Source organism: Peromyscus leucopus, chromosome 8a (assembly GCF_004664715.2).
Source record: "Peromyscus leucopus breed LL Stock chromosome 8a, UCI_PerLeu_2.1, whole genome shotgun sequence".
Lineage (NCBI taxonomy): Eukaryota > Metazoa > Chordata > Mammalia > Rodentia > Cricetidae > Peromyscus > Peromyscus leucopus.
In genome coordinates, this window is record NC_051085.1 from 50,128,453 (window position 1) to 50,134,452 (window position 6,000).

A 6,000-nucleotide genomic window follows, 5' to 3' on the forward strand; every position below is an offset into this window, starting at 1 on the left:
CCCCTCTCTTTCAGTTAACTTTGGTGTCAAATAATAACCCAGGGGTCGAGCTCCATCTCTCTGCTAGAGGCTTTTCCCCTGTGGATCTCTCTTCATGGTGCTGTGAATGGAAATACATTTTAATTCACTTTCAGCCATTCATTGCAGATGGATACAGAGCTAGTGAATTTGTGTTTTGGTCTTTTATTGTGTGACCTTGCTGAATTCATTTAAAAGTTGTAGTGGCTGCTTTTGTTGACTCCATCCATCTACGGAGACATGTGGCCCAGAAACTTTCTGGAGTAAAATCTAATTTGCAGTTGAGTGTGTCCTTCTGTACATCCCTGCATTCATTTATGGTGTTTTTAAAACGATTTATTTAACTTTATTTCATGTGCACTGGCATCAGATCTCCTGGAGATGGAGTTACAGACAGTTGTGAGCTGCCATGTGGGTGCTGGGAATTGAACCCGGGTCCTCTGAAGCAGCCAGTGCTCTCGCTGAGCCACCTCTCAAGCCCATTCATGGTATTTTTGAGAAGACAACAACTTTTCCCCTCTGTGTTTTCAGACGGTTTTGCTCTGTAGTTTTCATTCTGGGGCTGTCTTTGGCTCCCTGTCAGGGTGGTGTAGCCTTCCTTGAGTGAATTAGACATCTCCTTTCCTCCATCTTCTCCAGGTGGTGTGGGCCGTGTTTTCCTTCATCTTTTGTGTCCTGGGTAGAACTCACACAAAGCCCGCTGGGGCCGGACCTCTCTTCATGGAGGGCTGTTCTAAGTTCCTCTGAATCGACTTTAGAATTTCCACTCAGTCTCACAAGTTGTGGGATTCTCCGCAGACGGCCGTTCACTATCTGCCCGTCACACTTGGTGTCTGGGTCGCTTGCTCCTGAGCCTACCCATCCGTCTTCCCTTTTTCTTTGCTAGATAAAGGCCTGTCCAGCCTGTCGGTCACTTCTGGCTTCATTAGTGTTTTCTCTCATGATTTCTGTTTCTTCTGTGGTGATGTTTACTGTTCCTTTCTTTCTCTGTGGTTTGGGTTTCATCTGCCCGTCTTTCAGAAATTTGAAAGGCTAGAAGATGGTGAAGACGAAATGCCGGTAAAAATAACCCGTCAGGCTGCTTTGGTTAGTCGTTTAGAGATCAAGCCTGCGTCCAAAGGTAACTTCCAAGGGAGGACAGTCCGCTGTAGCCCAGGCACCAGGGCTGTTGAGATGGCACCTTCCGTGAGGTGCCATTACACTCCGCAGAGCCCGTGTGGCCAGAGCCGTCTGTGGAGGTCCAGAGGGGCCGAAGCCTGGTTGGCGGGTCACACGGGCTTGGTGGCAGCCACTGTGCTCCGCAGTGTGGCATGAGGACAGCTGAAAAGCAGTAGGCAGTGCCAGCGTGACCGTGTGGCCATGCGGGTACCTGCACAGGTGCCGTGCACAGCAGGTGTGTGGGGTCAGGAGGACTTGTGAGAACCGTTCTCTCCTCCCACCACGTGAGTCTCGAGGACTGAACCGGTGTCTCTTGGCGGCAGGCACCTTGGCCTGCCGAGCCTCCTCGCCAGCCCCATTTTCTCAAATCGAAATGTTACGGAAGAGTTTGTTTTTGTTTTATCCCAGCCATTGAAGCTGGGCCTCTCAATACTGTCTTCCGGACACTCCACTTATCTTTGCTCAGCCCAGTGTGCTCAGTAAAGCAATGAGAAAAGATTGCTATGGCACACTGCAGCCTCGTTACTGTCTTTTATAGTAAAAGCCCAGCCCACATTCTTGGTACACTTGCATTCTGTCCGATACTCGGCTGAAAGTCAGGTGTCCTGCCTCCGTGGCAGGCACCACCGCTTCCCATTGTGTGACTTGCCCGAATGCTGTCACAAACGAGCTTTAAAGCCTGTTCATCCTCCTCTCCCCTCCAGGCTTCCCTGGAGTCCTCTTCCTTAAAGATTTGGCTAAGGTGGGTCCCGATCACCCCCAGCCTGAGCGACCCATTGCTCACCCAGAACACCTCATTCTGACATCGCACCTCACCCTGGTCCTCCTGCTTTGGGTCTTGTTTCCCTGATAGGCAAAGCTAGGGAGCAGCATGGCCTATGCACCAGCCTTGTGTGTGCAGGAGGCCGCACCAGCCTGGGAGTCTGGGTCTCCCATCCTCCCCGAGCCCTGTCTCCAGTGCGGAGCAGGCTGCAGCTTTCCTTCTGTTCACCTGGAGAGCCCGAGCCACTGGACCATATCCTCAGCTTTTCTTCCTCATCTCCTGCAAGGGCTTGGCTAGAACGTCCCTTCAGACCCCACTGGGACTGACAGATGGGGACTGCCACTGTCCTAGGGTGGTTGACAAATACCAGGCTAAAATCAGCTCCAGGGAACATAGAAAGGGAAAGCAGTATGAATACAATTTGGCTCATTTTAGAAACCTGAAGGAATTGGCACTTAAACGGCCCTCACTGTATTCACACCTCTTACCTCCTGAATGTTGAGCAGAGCATAGATGCTAGAAATGTCAACACTGTCTACTGGGCATGCGGAGTGTGGCCATCTTAAAGGTGTAACCGAAAGCCATGCCCAGTGAAAACTTTTATTCACCGGCCGTAGGAAGTGCTTCTAGACACTGGAAAGATCAAAGCAGGCAGCTAATTCAGCCTTTTAGTCAGTCCACAGCCTCAGTACTAACCAGGAGCAGGCTGCAGCGGAGCCTGGTTTATCCCTGTTCATCCTCTGGAGAACAGCTTGGCACTGTACCAAGACCTCATTTATTTCACCTTACCGTGCTTAGGCGCTTGCCTTTATGCTTTAGGGAGGAGGATGCTAAGATGCTGGGCATTCTGGTTAAGTTTCTAAGCGTGTGTCTGTCTTTCTGTAGCCGGTATTCAGAGTGACGAAGCCATGGCTCGGGAGGCTATCTCTGCCTCAGATGGTCTTCTAAAGAGACGTGCACTATTTAGGTGACTTTTTTTTTAATTTGCTTCTTAACCAAAATAATAATTTTGGACAGTTGAATATCACAAACCAGGTACTTTGCCGGTTGGTGATTGATGTCATGAGTAGTGTTGACCTCTTCAGGCCTTGGGCCTCTTGTGATATGTCCAGTGCATGACAGATCAAAGCCCCAAAGTATGCTTTGACTTCCCTTTAAATTTTAAATCAGGAACCTCCTGAGCCAGAGTCTGTGCTTTGGGGGGTGGGGGGTGGAGAGGGAGGTGGGGGGGTATGGTGCTGAAGATGTGATTTAGGGAGGGCTGGCATGGTCACTTGGGTCATATGAGGAGTTGGTGGCACCAGGCAGGCCTGAGGAACCCCTTGCTTACCTGATTGGTCTGATTATGGAGGGCAGAGGGATCGTTTCTACAAAGCTAGCATAATCCTCCTTGGCTAGCATGCTAGAATTCTAGGCTCACTTTGGAGCTTCATTCACTCTGAGAAGAAAAGAAGCAATCTGCAATGAAGTCTGGGAAAGCATATTTAGAAAATTGCCCTATTACAGACAACCATTTCGGATACCTTCAGACACTCAATGTTTATGTATGTGAGGAAGAATCCAGACAAAAAGTGCAAGCCACTGGTCTTAGGTTCTCAAGTGAGTGCTTAGAAGAGACAAAGTCCCCATGCTGTCACCACTGTCCTCCCCTTCGTTCACAGCAGGTGTCTGTAAGAACAGCGAGCCACATGCAGACCAGGCAGGGCACCCCAGGCAGGGAGGGCATCACGTTTCCTTCAGTGGTAGACTTTGGAACCTTTTAATACTGCTCTAAAACCACAGCCTGGACTGTCTCTGGGTCCCAGAGTGGTGACTGGCAGTGCCTCCACCACAGCCCAGCCTCTTCTGTGTCCTGCACTGAGCCCTGAGGAGGCCTGAGGTGCCAGAGAGGGAGCCAATGCCAACTCATCCCAAGCCCCACCTGTTTACATCTGCCTGCCTTTGCTCTTCAGATGCTGCACTTCAACTACTTGATGATGAACTCCCGGGAGAAAGAAGAGGTGCCTCACAGGCAGCCTCAGACACCAGAGGTCTGTCTTTCCCCCTTTCAACCTCCAATTCAGATGCTAATCATTCCATTCAGATGCAGCGCACAGCTCTCCTCCAGACAGCTGCAGCCCCATGATCTGCTTTTCTTCTTAACCTTTCTTCTGGTAGGCCTGGGAACCTGCACCAGCTTTGGTGAAGACGGGCCGTCCCAGAGAACCCAGCAGCCACCTCGGTCCACTGCTTTCATCTCTATGGACAAGCTGGGAAGCCAGTGTTGAGCCTGCTCTACCCGGATTGGCCACACTGCTCTTAGCTGCCCGTGACCAGTCTGGGCTGGACAGTACCACTGGAGTTTATATTTCGATCACTCTTTCAGACCCCAGTGAGCATAAAGGAAGATGTTGATGTGGCAATGTTTTGAACATCCTGTTCCTTTTCCAAGGTTTTTAATTTAGAAATGAAGCAGTCAAGATGTATGCCAGGTCCATGTTAACACAAGGAAAAAGCTGACTGAAAACCTAATGGGACAGACTCCCAGTGAACCTTGATTCTCCTGTGGCCATTGTGTTAGGATTCTTTCAGAGGACCCCTGCACATTTCCCCCTCTGCATCAAGGGAACAGGGTCAGGCACACCATCACACAGCACTGTTCTTCAGGGAGGTCAAGTAGCTGAGGTACTGGCTGCTGGGGTCCCTGCCACATACCTTCTTTGCTTTTGTGTTCTGAAGCCATCCAGAACACCACTACCCACCCAGTGTTCCTAAAATGTCTCTGACCTGGCACCAAAGGCCAGATCAAAAAGACGAGTTGTAGTACCGTCCAGTTCTTTCCAAGTTTTTTGAAAAGTTGCGGAATGGAGGCAGCATTTCATTCCTTCACCTGATTGGTTAATGATCCTACCTCCTCAAAGCAAGCCTCTCGGTACCCTTGCAGCAACGCAAGAGGAGCATCACTCCCAGTGACTGATGGTCAGCTGGGCTCATGAAGGTCTGTACGCTGGATGGATGGATGGCTTAACCAAGCTCTGCAAGCACCAGCCACCTAAGGCCACCTAGCTTAGGTCCCAGCCGGTGGCCTTAGGATCCAGGGGAGACCTTCCTGGATATTCACAAACAGCCTCTGCAACCCCGGGTTCCCCTGAAGAGTAGTGTCCAGTCTTCTCCACGCAACTCTGGGCCTCGTGGCTGGGCAGATGCACTGTGGGAACTCAGCCTCCAGGCTCGCTCTGCCCCACAGAAAGCCAGAATGCGGTGGTCTGATTTCTGCTAACTCAGACTCATTTGTATCGGTAATACATTGCTGTCCCTTAAACAGAAAGGGTTCTAGAACTCTGGTCACTCCTTGGCTCTTGAAGGTAAGTCATGTGGATGACATTTAGTGACTGGGTGCGCAAGCATCTGTCTGCAGTGACTTTGGAGAGGATGTGCCTTTGGTGGGCCATACGGCCAGCTTCTCTAGTGGGGGCTTGTACCAGGGGGTGTGTAGCTGCACACAGGTATCAGTCCAGGCATTGCTGGCCTCTCCATCTAAGGCATGGTTTTCAACCTTCCTAATGCTGTGACCCTTTGATACACTTCCTCATGTTGTGGGGAATCTCCCTCCCCCCATAAAATTATTTTCCTTGCTGCTTCATAACTGTACTTTTGCTGTTATGAATTGTAACGTAAATATCTGTGTTTTCTGGTGGCCTTAGGTGACCCCAAAGGGGTCAAGACCCACAGGTTGAGAACCACTGCTGTAAGAGGCCACTATCTAGTCTTGCACTGATCCCTTCCTAGTCTTGCACTGATCCCTTCTGGGAGCACGGCCACCTTTCCCTCTTGCTGTGTTTGCATCTGGCCTCTGTTGACTGCTCTCAGTCTGCAGACATCTGGAGATACAGGCGCCAACAAAAAGCCCGGTGGGGTAAGCAGAGCCCCTGGGTTGGGCTCCCCTGTGGGGTGTGGGTACTTAGTAAGTACCCACACCCAAGCTGAAAAGGAAGGTAGTATAGTTTTGTAAATAACCCTGCCTTTGTTTCTAGGGCTTCCCAACTCCTGTGACTGTTTTTGATATTTTTGTAACATTCGGT